Raw genomic sequence first — 14,378 nt, 5'->3', positions numbered from 1 at the left:
AGTCCCTTCTGTGCGCGACCTACCACAGCCTGCAGTACGGTCAGCAAAATTCAGAGAAGCCTCCCTAAGACATTAAATGAGCAGATGCTCAGAAAAGGTGAGAACAGAGCCCAATATTCTGGTGGTCAAGTACAGGGACAAGAGGGATGTCCTTTTCTTGACTACCATACATGGTGACAGCAGCACCCCAAGCACTGTATGAGCTACCTCTACACAGGTCCCCAACCAACACTGTGTACTGGGGTACAACAAGAATATAGGAGTAGTTGATCTCTCTGATCAAGTCCTCCAGCCATACAGTGCCACGAGAAAAGCCAAGATGTGGCTCTTCGTGCCATCGTACATATGGCAATGCACAATGCCTTCATGCTATCACGAAGTGCAGGCCAGACCAAGACCTTCCTTCAGGAAGTAGTGATCAAGGCCCTAATATTTGGCAGTCAGGAAGGAGCGGGCCCCAGTACTTCAGAACTGAAAGTGCCCGTGTTGTACCAGGCCGACAATTCTGTGGTGAGGTCCCTCAAAGTGCAAAGCGAGGAAGGATGCAAAAAGGTGCAAAGTGTGTTACAGGAGGGTGATACGCAAGGACACCACTTTCACTCCGGAAGAAGCGAAAGGTGAAATGTACGTTGGAGATAACGGGGACGCCTAATCCATCCACATCACATGGTCCAGTGGCTTTGACTTTCATACTCAGGTACTGTGTCTCTTTCACTTGTTACATTGCATGTGTAATAGGACTATTTGATTACAATAGGATGTACTTGCATTATGTTTAGTGTAGATCTGTGTGCAGATTAATTATGGGGGGATATATTTACCCCTCTCCTTGGAACACCAGGAATATAACATTTTGACTTTTGACATAATTATTGCACAATACCCGTAATCTCTATATTAGCCTCCTTATGGACATTTGATTTGATATTGGGTGTTTAAGTTTTGACTCATGGGATACGGTATATCCCAAACTAATTATCTTATGGTCCTTGAACCTATATATACCTGCATTTTTCTTGTCTGAACCCAGGTTACCCATATATCAATAATTGTGGTATTTATCCACTTTGTTTTCTGCTGGTTTAACCAGTGTTTTTATAATTTATAAATAAAGTTTAATTTTTATTCTTACATATGGTTCTCTTCTTTTGGCTAACACACATGTTAGTCCGTACTTGGTTATATATTGATGGAAGTGCCATAGTTTTCAAAATTTGTACACAATTGTTACATTAATCTGTCTATATATTGTCTATTGACAGTAAGATGCTTAGCAGAGGAAGTGGCATGGCCGGCCAAGTTGGCAAGAGGGAGCTAGTCTGGACAGTGATAATATCCTTATGATAAAACATCAATTGCATAGAAACAAGGATATAGAGCCTAATAAGTGACACATTGTAAAAATCTGTGTATCAGCCCCTACCTCATACTGTCCTCAGATTACATAGCAAAAAAACTGCTTGCACATTCATACATAGTATATAATTACATATAGACTCCACGGGGAGATATTGATATCACTCTTTTTCCGCAAAACACTCAACCCATCTGTTTATAATTATCTCTATCTCCCAAACATGACACAGAACTTTTATCTGTTTGTTTAGGAAGTATCTGATCATTAACCTTTAATGCACAAGCTGCTTGTATCCTATAAGTCCTGATCTTATGTCTTAGTTTCTTTTACTACATCATCAATGAATCTTTTTTACAAGTCTCCTCATGTTTGTGAACTGTTTGCAGATGTGTCTCGTAGCACCTTTGGGTAAATGTAGATTTACTTTGGAAAAAGGAATTTGAATTTATTTGTCAAAGCTCAACTTCTTGTTCAGTTCACTATGTAAGTCTTTATGAGCATAACAGATCATGACATGTGCTGGTAAATGTAGCCCTGTGTATGTATTACACAATATTGCTTTACTAATAAAATGAAATATTTATTATACGACTTGGATTTACAAACTCTATGCCCCTCTGGTCTACCGGCATCAACATCTGATAAGAGGGGTGTAAAGGAGTGGAGAAGCTGTTGACACATCCCTTGAAGATCTTAAGATACTGACACACTTAGCGATGCACCAGCGATCCCGACCAGTGATATGGCGTGGTCAGGATCGCTGGTACATCGCTAAGTGGTCGCTGGTGAGCTGCCACACAGGCAGATCTCACCAGCGACATCGCAGGGGTCGGGGTCGCTACTTACGTGTCAGACGAGGCGATGAAGATGTCCTCCCACCCGCGTCCACGCATCGCTCATCGTCACAGCAGGAAGCCTCAGCAGGATGCTGACGACGAGAAATGGTCCAGGACGTTCTCACGCATTCAGCGATAACCAGCGGGGGAGCGGTCAGAGGTAAGTATCAGACATAGCGATATCGCTAGCAATATCACTATAACATCACAAAAATCAGTGACGTTATAGCGATATTGCTAGCGATATCGCTTAGTGTGACAGGCCCTTTATGGTCATATAATGCATTGCCATGTTTTCAATGTTGCTTTATCTGGATTGTTGCCTGCAACAGTTGGTTAGATGCAGGCAGGGTTAATTTGAGGGACTAGCCTATGGTCGGAGGAGTTACGTTGGCAAAACCTATTTTTAGGCATTTAGGGAAGAGTACTTGAAAGGAGAAGGACCTATGGTCTTGACCGTCACAGACTTGCGTTAAGAAGGCTTTTTGTGTGGAAAGATGGGAGACTATAATCGGATTATATGTTCTGAAGGAAACAAAGACTAAGTGGTAGAAGGAGTCTTTCTCTCAGGCAAGTGGATCTAAAGCAAACATTATCAATACTAAAAGCAAAAGTATAGCCAGACCTGAGGGTGATACAGGAGAAGATGTGTTCCCCTATGAGAAACTGACGATGCAGTTGTACACAAAGTGTGTCCCTCATCTAAAGGACTTTGAGATTAGTAGGGAGTGGTCATAGCGATGCACCTCAGTCAGTGAGGTCCTCACTAGGGGAGATGGAGAGTCCCATAATGGTCTGCAGTACTTATGCGATATGTAATGGAAGCAATGCAATCTCACGGGTAACTGTGAAGTTCTTTAAGTGTTGAGGCTGTTAACAGTTTGTTAAGTAAAGAAAAGTTTATTTTTGTACTGTTGCAGGGTAAAATTAAGTTTCAGTTCCCTCCAAAGATTTTTTATCGGGTTCGGGTCTGGAGACAGGCTAGCCCACTTCAGGACCTTGAAATACTTCTTACAAAGCCACTCCTTTGCTGCACTGGCTGTCTGTGTTGGGCCATTGGCATGCTAAAAGACCCAGTCATGACCCATCTTTAGCGCTCTTACTGAGGGAAGGAGGTTGTTGGCTAAAATCTTGTGATACATTGTCCCTATCCTCCCTTATGGTGCAGTACGGTGCAGTTGCCCAGAGCACTCCCAAAGTATGATGTTCCCCCACCATGCTTCATGGTGGGACTATGTTCAAGGGGTTGTATTCATTCTTCCTCTAAACATGGCAAGTGGAGGTGATACCAAAAAGTTCTATTTTGGTCTCATGTGACCTCATAACCTTCTTCCATGCCACCCCTGGATCATCCATATGGTCATTGCCAAACTTCAAATGGGCCTGGACATGTGGTGGTGTGAGTAGGATTTTAATTCATGATTGCGCAGTGTGTTACTAATGGCAATGTTTGAGACTGTGGTTCCAGCTCTCTTCAGGTCTTTGACCAGGTCCCCCTGTATAGTTCAGGGCTGATTCCTGACCTTTCTAAGAATCATTCTTACCCTATGAGGCAAGATCTTGCATAGATCTTGCATAGAGCCCCAGACCAGGGAAGTTTAACAGTCATCTTGTGTTTCTTCCATTTTCTAATAATTGTGCTTGCTTGCCTATTGTCCTGTAGCCCATCCCTACATTCTGCAGGTCTACTATTTTGTCCATTTTGTCCTTAGACAGCTCTTTGGTCTTGGCAATGGTGGAGAGGTTGGAGTTTGATTGATTGTGTGGACAGGTATCTTTTACTACAGGTAATGAGTGCAGTGTAGGAGGGCTTCTTAGGCCAGGTTCACATAGCGTTAACACAGCCCCTTCAACGCATAGCGTTGATGGGCTGTGTTAATGCTATAGCATAACGTTATGCTATACCGCTAGTGCTGAAGCTTCATCAGCGCTAGCGGTGACGGAGCCTCAGACGCTGCAGCCCGTGTCCGAGGCTCCGTCAGTGAATAACAGCACGTCACGAACGTATGCCGCTTTACGGCATACATCGCGATGCGCTACATTATGGGGGTCTATGGCAGCGTTAACGGACTGCGTTAGACCGCGTTATACCGCGGTGTAATGCAGTCCATCAGCGGATTGCCTTAAATGCAATGTGACCCTGGCCTTAAAGAAAAACTAACAGATCTGTAAAAGAAAGAAATGTTGCTGGTTTGCAGGTGATCAAATACTTATTTCATGCAATAAGATGCACTTTTATTATGTAAAAATCATACAATGCGATTTTCTGGTTTTTATTTTAAGATTCTGTCTCTCACTGGTGAAGTGTACGTACAATAAAAATTACAGACCTCTCCATTCTTTGTAGGTGGGAAAACTTGAAAATCGTCCATGTATCAAATACTTATTTTCCCCACTCTAAAGCAAAATTGTGGAAAAGCAAACCTGAAATATTGCACATAATTAAAATTGATACATTGTACATAATGCAATAAGGACAGTTAGAAAAATATTGATACTGGTCACATGCTCGGCAAATATTCATATATATTGCCATGGATTTTGTCAATTATTTTCTGGCCTCGGGTCATATTTTCTGAGTACATATAATGACAGTTCTTTCGACACAGTGTAAAAAAAAAGAGATACTGCAGCTCATGTATAAGAAAACATTCCTGTCTGTTGACTCAGTTTGTCAGTTTGCAGAACTAGGTGTGACTTATCTAAGTGCCCAGGTAAAAAAGAAAATAAGGAAAACCAGCGTCCTAGCTCTGTGAACGAGTATTTTCTAGGGACAAAGTCTATGAAGGAAGCAGGAAAAATGAAAAGGAAGAAACAAGCGTCTCGTACTGTACATAATGCCTGGAGCGTTTGCACAACAGACGCTTGTTGTAGACGATGAGAATATTGATAAGGGACTTGGATATTTACAATGAAAATCACATTTACTTCATAAGGTAAGAGGAGAAAGAGGCACAGGAAGCAAGAAAGAAGAAAAGTCCAAGGTTACACAATACTACAATCTGTCTTTCCGTGTAGTCTATACTTTCAGTATATTGATGCGATTTGGGGTTGATCATGGTTGATTTTATGCAGTATAAATGTCAGTATAATATCATTATTTTACTTTATTGTACATCTTTAACATTACAGCTGGCTTTCTTATGAATAGTTATCAATCCAAAAAGTTTATGTGTTGAAGACTCCTTTCATGTGATCTTACCAGTATTTCTATGTCTAACTACAGATATCCCCTTTCATACTGAAAAATATTCTTCTTCGTAAACACTAACATTTAATACATGCCTTATCTGCCAATGCGTATTTAATAGGGCCCTTACTGGGTGTCCTAGGTTTTATCCATCAGCTCCACAGTTGTAAAGTGAATGTTTATGCTCAGATCACTTTGCCCTGTCCTCAGTGTGTGTGATGCTCCCTATCTACTTCTAATACATTGGTAAGGCCGGGGTTACACTTGCGGGTGCAATGCGAGAAACTCGCCTCAATATCCTGCACTGCCACCGGGGGTTCGGACCAGAGAGTTCAGCTGCATAGAAAGTCAGGCAGCCACATGCTCTGGTCCCGAGTGTCGGCGGCAGTGCCCGGTATTGAGGAGAAAGACTCGCGTGAGTTTCTCGGATTGCACTTACAAGTGTGGTCCCGGCCTAAGGGTAAGTTCACACTAGGCATTACTTCAGCGTTTTCCTTGGTTTTCTTGCGGCGTTTTTTGTGAGTTTTTTTGCCATGGTTTTCGCATGCTAGATTTGTGCATGCAGATAAAGTTTAGTGTTGAAAAAAGTTCTGTTTCATAAAATCAGGTGTTGGCACAAAAAGCACAGCAAAACATGATACCTGCATTTTTGGTGCCCTTTTTTCAGTGTTATTTCACTACCCATTCAAGTCAAAGGGTGAAAAAGGCTGAAAAAACGCAGAAAGACGTGACTTGCTCTATGTCAAAAATAAACATGAAAAAGAACAAAATACTGATGACAAAAAAAACAATGTGTGCGCATGAGATTTCTGAATCTCATAGGTTTTACTGGTACTGTAAAACACAGCTAAAAATTAGCATAATAAAACACATTAAAAAACACAGCAAAAAAGACCAGCGTGAACTTAAGGTACTGTCACACTTAGCGATGCACCAGCGATATGACGCGGTCAGGATCGCTGGTGCATCGCTAAGTGGTCGCTAGTGAGCAGCCACACTGGCAGATCTCACCAGCAACATAGCAGGGGTTGGGGGTCGTTACTTACCTGTCAGATGAGGCGATCCTGACGTCTTCCCGCCCGCGTCCACGTGTCGCTCGTCGGCGCCACAGGAAGCTGATGACGAGAAACGGCCCAGGACGTTCTCGCGCGATCAGCGATAACCAGCGGGGGAGCCGGTCGGATGTAAGTATCAGACATAGCGATATCGCTAGCAATATCGCTATAACGTCACAAAATCCTGTGACATTATAGCGATATTGCTAGCGATATCGCTTAGCGTGACAGGCCCTTTAGCCTAAGGGTGTGTTCCCACAGTCAGTAAACGCTGCAGGTTGGACGCTCCATACATCCACAGCATCCAACCTGCAGCGTCCAGATGTTGCAGCATAGTGGATGGGATTTCATGAAATTCCATGTCCACTATAAGTGCAGGGCCGCCTCCGGCTTCCCTGCCTACACGCCCATGTGGTGCGTCTTTCCAGACCGCAGCATGTCTATTTGTCTTGTGGAGACGCTCAGTCACTGCAAGATAAAGTCACCCTTACAATGCATTGGACACAGTGAATCCGCACGGTTCAATGAACACATGCGAAATCACCTGCGTTCAAAAGCCGGCATCGCTTTGGACAGAGCGGACATGTGCTGTGTCCAAAGCACTGCCTAATACTGACCGTGGGAACATACCCTTAGACTTCTTTACGCCATGGTTTGACCCTATGTTCCAAGCCTGCATCAGGAAAGCTAATGCTATATACTGTATGCTGAATGTACTTATAATCTCACATTGTATGCCAAAGCATAGTCATATTCCACATCGGAATGGAGACTGGAGTAACATACTATACTCTTTGCTATGTAAAATTGTGCCGCTTACAGATAATATTTTTTTACTATAAGATCCTATTAGGAACATCATATTTCTATGCCGACTATCTAAACAAAAGAACACAGCTGACAGCAGTAATCCGGTGCTAAATGTATGGAAAGATTGATATATGAAAATTGGATTGCATTTTTGCTACATAGTACGGTATATACTTAGAAAAATGAAGTTACAAATTTGCCAATTCATGAGAGCCCACCAGCTACTTATAATTTCTACTTATATGTATTAAATATGCCTGTATTGGGTTAGTGATGAGAAATCGTTCTCGGATAAGGTGTTGTCTGAGCGTGCTCGGATGCTAACAGTGTTTTCAGTGTGCTCAAATAATATGTTTGAGTCCCCAAGGCTGCGTGTCTCACGGCTGTTCAACAACCACAAGACTTGCAGGGATTGCCTAACAAACAGGCAATCCCAGCATTTGATGCGGCTGTCAAACAGCCTTGAAACACGCAACCGCGAGGGCTCGAGCACGCTGAAGACACTGTTAGCACCCGAGTAGGCTCAGACAACACCTTATCCGAGAACGTTTTCTCATCACTATTTATGGTCCCTTCAATGAAAGGTATGCCTTGTAGTGATTCGTGGGCTCTTTCATATATTCATTGTTTGCATACATCCTAGCACTTAAGCCACATGCACACAAACCCAGGAGTGGAACAGTCAAAGGAAAAGTATAATAGAGACACGTCACCACTTCTGTATTTATCACCCACGTCTGGTTTTGGCTTACAAATACTGAAGGAAAAAACTCACCAATACTCAATGTGTCCACGTGGCCTAACAAAGTGCTACTGTACTCTTTTGTTTATACGGTATATTATGCAATCACATCAGCTAGTATCTGTTCATAGTTGCTTGATTCTTTAAGAGGTGCAATTCAGTTTTTTGTTTTTCGTATACTTCTTCATGTCTGTACAGTGAGAAATGCCATAGCTTTCAATTAGAGTCATATATTGGGAGCTCATCCCAACCTATACCTCCTAGGGAAAGCACTGCTCTAGTGTGTTCAGAGCTTCTGGTGAGGAGGGCCAGCAAGACACTTCTGTTTTTTGTCCTGTTGTGGTGTGATGCAAAAGTACAACTCGTCTCACAAAAAGCAAGCCCTCATATGGCCATATTGACAGAAAAATAAAAAAAAGTTATGACTCTTTGAATAAGAGGAGCAAAAAATGAAACATTACCCGGGGTGAAGGGGTAAAATCTGCCTTCTATAGCCTCTAAATTGCACTCTCTATTACAGGCTGCAGAACGCTTTTATTCAGAATCAGTGGGCTCATTCTGGTGGACAGTTTGTAACTCTTTTATCTGTCTTTTTCTGAGCTCCTTGAAGGCTGTAGAAGGTAAATGGTGCAAAATTTGTAAATAAACCCAATTGTAAAAATAATTTTAAACTGTAATATGTGCATCTAAATAAAAAAAAATCCCAGAAGTGTCCATATACTTTACATATAATCACTCAAGTTAAAATTGTTATACAATTTATAGGCATTTACAGAGCTGGAGGAGCCAAGCTTAATAATGGGAGAAATTCAATATATTTGTCATGACTCTGCTGTTGGGAGTTCCGGTACCGGGGGCTCCTTCCCTGTCCCTAACGCTAGGGGCACCCTAGCTCACCCTGTTCCCTGGGTTACTTCTGATGGTGAAGATGCCGGGACCACGTACCTTGCCTTAGCTACTGAATCCACCCTCAGTCTGAACCTTTCCCCCACCCAAGGAAGAGAGGAGTAGTAGTGTATCATAATACATCAACCAGACTAACAAGGTAATACAAACAAGGGTAACAAAGAATACCAAACATACAAATATACACACTCAAATAACAGGGGGATGCACCGGGGAGTGGAGGATGGGGTTAACCTAAGTAGGAGAAGAAAGGGAATTATCACACGCTCAAAACCGAGCAACAGTCACAGATAAATCCACCGACTGCTCATTATAACGACCACCAACAACCTCCAGCCATACAGCATAAGCTTGCTCTGACAATGAGTGCAAGCAAGGATCCAGTTTATATAGTAGATGTGATTGGCTAACAGTGCACAGCTGACAGCCTAAACTCCACAGGAGCTCTCAACTAAGCAGATTAACCCCTGCACTGCCAAAATTTTTTACACCATTTAACACAAAGGTGAAGTGATTCTAACCAGTGCAGGAGTATGAAAAACCCGACGTTGAGGTCTTCTGCCTCCTCTCTGTCTCGGTAAACCCACAACAATATCTTGAATTTTGGCTTAGGAGTCAAGTAAGTGGAACTAACAGAAGTGTAGCTGGGGGTTCAGCTAAGGGGGTAGTGAAACTTCTGAGTGGGCCCTTAACCATGTAACCCAGCTTACAACTATGGTGGAACACCCTAATCATAGGTATAGAGGAACCTCAGCATATGACTATGCTGTTACTGAAAATCTCTATACAAAAATTAATACATTATTAGAAAGTAATATTTTCTCCAGTATTCCCAGTTGACAGTCACAATACCCTGAGTGTCCTATAACAATTATGCTTCTTAAGTGTCCATTTAACAGGTTGCTGTTAAAGCATGTTGGGCCCAGAGCACCCTATATACAGCATGATGGGCCTCACACTAGTCCCACCTCTTAATGCATGACAGCACCAAGTAGCCCCTCCACACTGTATGACAGTCCTCAGTAGCCCCCAATGTATGATGGCTTCCAGTAGTTCCCACACAGTATGATGGCCCCCGATAGTCCCCCACACTATACAATGGCCCCTGTTAGTCCCTCAACACTGTATGCACTGTCACCAGTAGCCCAGTAGTCTCCCACATTGTATGGATGACCTCCAATAGCCCCCCGAAGCTGTATGCATGGCCCCCAGTATTCCAGCGGATCTACACACTCTATTCATGGACCCCCGTGCCCCTTACAATGTATGCATGGCCCCAAAGTTGCCCTCCCGCATTGCATTTATGACCCCCAATAGCCCTCTCACATTGTATGCATGACAACAAGTAGACCCTCCACATTGTACGCTTGGCTCTAAGTGGAACCCCCATTGTTTGATGGCTCCCAGTAGTTGTCCTACCACACTGTAAGATGGCCCCAGTAGTCACTCACCACTGTCTGCTTGGCCCCCAGTAGTCACCATCAACTGTTTGCAGGGCCCCCAGTAACCCCCCCACATTGTAGGTTGGCATGGATCCACAATAGCCTTCTCACATTATATGCATAGCCCCACAGGAGCTTCCAACACAATGTATGCATGGCTCCGCAATAGCCCTCCCACTCTGTATACATGACCCCCAGTATTCCAGTAGTCCCCCAAACTATATGTATGGACTCCAGCAGCCCTCCCACATTGATATGTAGGACCCCCATTAGCACTCCAACATAGAATCATAGAATCATAGAATCGTAGAGTTGGAAGGGACCTCCTGGGCCATCTGGTCCAACCCCCTGCTCAAAGCAGGATTCGCTAAATCATCCCAGTTAGATGTCTGTCCAGCCTCTGAAGACTTCCATTGAAGGAGAACTCACCACTTCTCGAGGCAGCCTGTTCCACTCATTGATCACTCTAACTGTCAAAAAGTTTTTTCTAATATCTAATCTGTGTCTCCTCCCATTCAGCTTCATCCCATTGCTTCTAGTCTTTCCTTGTGCAAATGAGAATAAAGTTGATCCTTCTACAATGTGACAGCCCTTTAGATATTTGTAGACAGCTATTAAGTCTCCTCTCAGTCTTCTCTTTTGCAAACTAAACATTCCCAAACTAAACATTGTATGCATGATCCTAGTAGCTCCCCACACTGTATGCTTGGTCTTCAGCAGTCCGCAGTTTACAGAAAAAAACACTCTAAAATGTGACTTTTAATAGTTAAATTAAAACATGTATACCCTCTGTATAACCCTAAACCAGAGTTAAGTTGTTTACCACAGATATACAGTTAGGTCCATATATATTTGGACAGAGACAACATTTTTCTAATTTTGGTTCTAGACATTTACCACAATGAATTTTAAACAAAACAATTCAGATGCAATTGAAGTTCAGACTTTCAGCTTTCATTTGAGGGTATCCACATTAAAATTGGATGAAGGGTTTAGGAGTTTCAGCTCCTTAACATGTGTCACCCTGTTTTTAAAGGGACCAAAAGTAATTGGACAGATTAAATAATTGTAAATAAAATGTTTATTTCTAGTACTTGGTTGAAAACCCTTTGCTGACAGTGACTGCCTGAAGTCTTGAACTTATGGACATCACCAGACGCTGTGTTTCCTCCTTTTTGATGCTCTGCCAGGCCTTCACTGCAGTGGTTTTCAGTTGCTGTTTGTTTGTGGGCCTTTCTGTCTGGTTTAGTCTTTAACAAGTGAAATGCATGCTCAATTGGGTTGAGATCAGATGACTGACTTGGCCATTCAAGAATATTCCACTTCTTTGCTTTAGTAAACTCCTGGGTTGCTTTGTCTTTATGTTTTGGGTCATTGTCCATCTGTAGTATGAAACGACGACCAATCAGTTTGGCTGCATTTGGCTGGATCTGAGCACACAGTATGGCACTGAATACCTCAGAATTTATTCGGCTGCTTCTGTCCTGTGTCACATCATCAATAAACACTAGTGACCCAGTGCCACTGGCAGCCATGCATGCCCAAGCCATCACACTGCCTCCACCGTGTTTTACAGATGATGTGGTATGCTTTGGATCATGAGCTGTACCACGCTTTCGCCATACTTTTCTCTTTCCATCATTCTGGTAGAGGTTGATCTTGGTTTCATCTGTCCAAAGAATGTTCTTCCAGAACTGTGCTGGCTTTTTTAGATGTTTTTTAGCAAAGTCCAGTCTAGCCTTTTGATTCTTGATGTTTAGGAGTGGCTTGCACCGTGCAGTGAACCCACTGTATTTACTTTCATGCAGTCTTCTCTTTATGGTAGATTTGGATATTGATAAGCCTACCTCCTGGAGAGTGTTGTTCACTTGGTTGGCTATTGTGAAGGGGTTTCTCTTTACCATGGAGATTATTCTGCGATCATCCACCACTGTTGTCTCCCGCGGGCGCCCAGGTCTTTTTGCATTGATGAGTTCACCAGTGCTTTCTTTCTTTCTCCGGATGTACCAAACTGTAGATTTTGCCACTCCTAACGTTGTAGCAATTTCTCGGATGGGTTTTTTGTTTTTGCAGCTTAAGGATGGCTTGTTTCACCTGCATGGAGAGCTCCTTTGACTGCATGTTTCCATCACAGCTAAACCTTCCAAATGCAAGCACCACACCTCAAATCAACTCCAGGCCTTTTATCTGCTTAATTGAGAATGAAATAACAAAGGGATTGCCCACACCTGTCCATGAAATAGCCTTGGAGCCAATTGTCCAATTACTTTTGGTCCCTTTAAAAACAGGGTGGCACATGTTAAGGAGCTGAAACTCCTAAACCCTTCATCCAATTGTAATGTGGATACCCTCAAATTAAAGCTGAAAGTCTGAACTTCAACTGCATCTGAATTACTTTGTTTAAAATTCAATGTGGTAATGTCTAGAATCAAAATTAGAAAAATGTTGTCTCTGTCCAAATATATATGGACCTAACTGTAGGCAAAAAATGCCCCAGAGACCACTGTACATCCCTAGAGAATATATCTAACTAGCCACGGAGGTTGGCACCCTATTAGTAAACCTAAATGGCGTCCCCGCTGGACGTCGACTATTTATTACTGGTCTAATATAATAGTAACATATTAACATAGTTAGAAAGGCCGAAAAAAGACATTTGTACATCCAGTTCAGCCTATATTCCATGAGTATAAATCCCCAGATCTACGTCCTTCTAAAGAACCTAATCACTGTAAGACACAATATTGTTACACTCCAGGAAGACATCCAGTCCTCTCTTGAACCCCTCGACTGAGTTCGCCATCACCACCTCCTCAGGCATGGAATTCCAGATTCTGATAATACTGATGGAAAAACCGATAAATCTTGAAGATTCAATTCAGGCCAAAATCACAGTAACTCTATATACCAAATTTAGCCAGGTAGAAAAACAGATAAAAAATGGGGATTGCAGGGAAAACTGACCAAGACATAATCATATGAATTACCTGCTGTATATGGTCTGTAGGCAAAGAAACAAAATAGAATAGAATATATAGTTAGGTCCATATATATTTGGACAGAGACAACATTTTTCTAATTTTAGTTCTAGACATTACCACAATGAATTTTAAACAAAACAGTTCAGATGCAGTTGAAGTTCAGACTTTCAGCTTTCATTTGAGGGTATCCACATTAAAATTGGATGAAGAGTTTAGGACTTTCAGCTCCTTAACATGTGCCACCCTGTTTTTAAAGGGACCAAAAGTAATTGGACAATTGACTCCAAGGCTATTTCATGGACAAGTGTGGGCAATCCCTTCGTTATGTCATTCTCAGTTAAGGAGATAAAAGGCCTTGAGTTGATTTGAGGTGTGGTAATGTCTAGAACCAAAATTAGAAAAATGTTGTCTCTGTCCAAATATATATGAACCTAACTGCAAATGAATGCACCTGTCTACATCCCCTGCTGTGTTTACAGCTTCTATATATCTTGATTCACAAATCAGATGAGTAATTGGTGCCCCAAAACTATTAATGTATACGGTAATTCTATTTCTCTGTGATTGGCCCTGAAAAGAAAGCCCTAATAGGTCATATTTATTACTGCTGTCATAAAATATAAATTAGGCAAAATCAAGCAAGTCTAGAACTAACAGGCCAATTTGCATTCTCTTTTGCGGTGCCAACCTCCGAGGCTAGACAAATATCTTCCCTAAGGATGTATAGAAAAATATTCAGGATTGAGAGTCCTCAGTAGTTGATACCTTTTAATGGCTAGCTGAAAAGATGGTAATACATTGCAAGCTTTCGAGACTACTCACAGTCATTGATCACAGTTAGAGTGATCAATGAGTGGAACAGGCTGCCACGAGAAGTTGTGAGTTCTCCTTCAATGGAAGTCTTCAAACAGAGGCTGGACAGACATCTGACTGGGATGATTTAGCGAATCCTGCTTTGAGCAGGGGGTTGGACCAGATGGCCCAGGAGGTCCCTTCCAACTCTACGATTCTATGATTCTATGATTCTATGATTCTACTCAGGTCTCTTCATCAGGCTAG

General features: G+C 42.3%; 1 protein-coding gene across 3 annotated transcripts in view; it reads left to right on the top strand.

Moving 5' to 3' along the window:
* The first annotated feature begins 4,885 nt into the window (after nt 1-4,885).
* Nucleotides 4,886-14,378, top strand: part of ARAP2 (ArfGAP with RhoGAP domain, ankyrin repeat and PH domain 2) — a 453,511-nt gene continuing 444,018 nt past the window's right edge. For all 3 annotated transcript variants that reach the window (XM_073574724.1, XM_073574725.1, XM_073574723.1), the window contains exon 1: nt 4,886-5,129. The gene's annotated coding sequence lies outside the window, so the exon portion shown is untranslated. The remainder of the gene's footprint in view (nt 5,130-14,378) is intronic.

The sequence above is a fragment of the Dendrobates tinctorius genome, unplaced genomic scaffold (assembly GCF_039654945.1).
Source record: "Dendrobates tinctorius isolate UK_male_01 unplaced genomic scaffold, ASM3965494v1 ptg000039l, whole genome shotgun sequence".
In the NCBI taxonomy this organism is placed as follows: Eukaryota; Metazoa; Chordata; class Amphibia; order Anura; family Dendrobatidae; genus Dendrobates; species Dendrobates tinctorius.
Note: the sequence above shows the minus strand (reverse complement) of the source record. Positions and strands in the feature narration are given on the sequence as shown.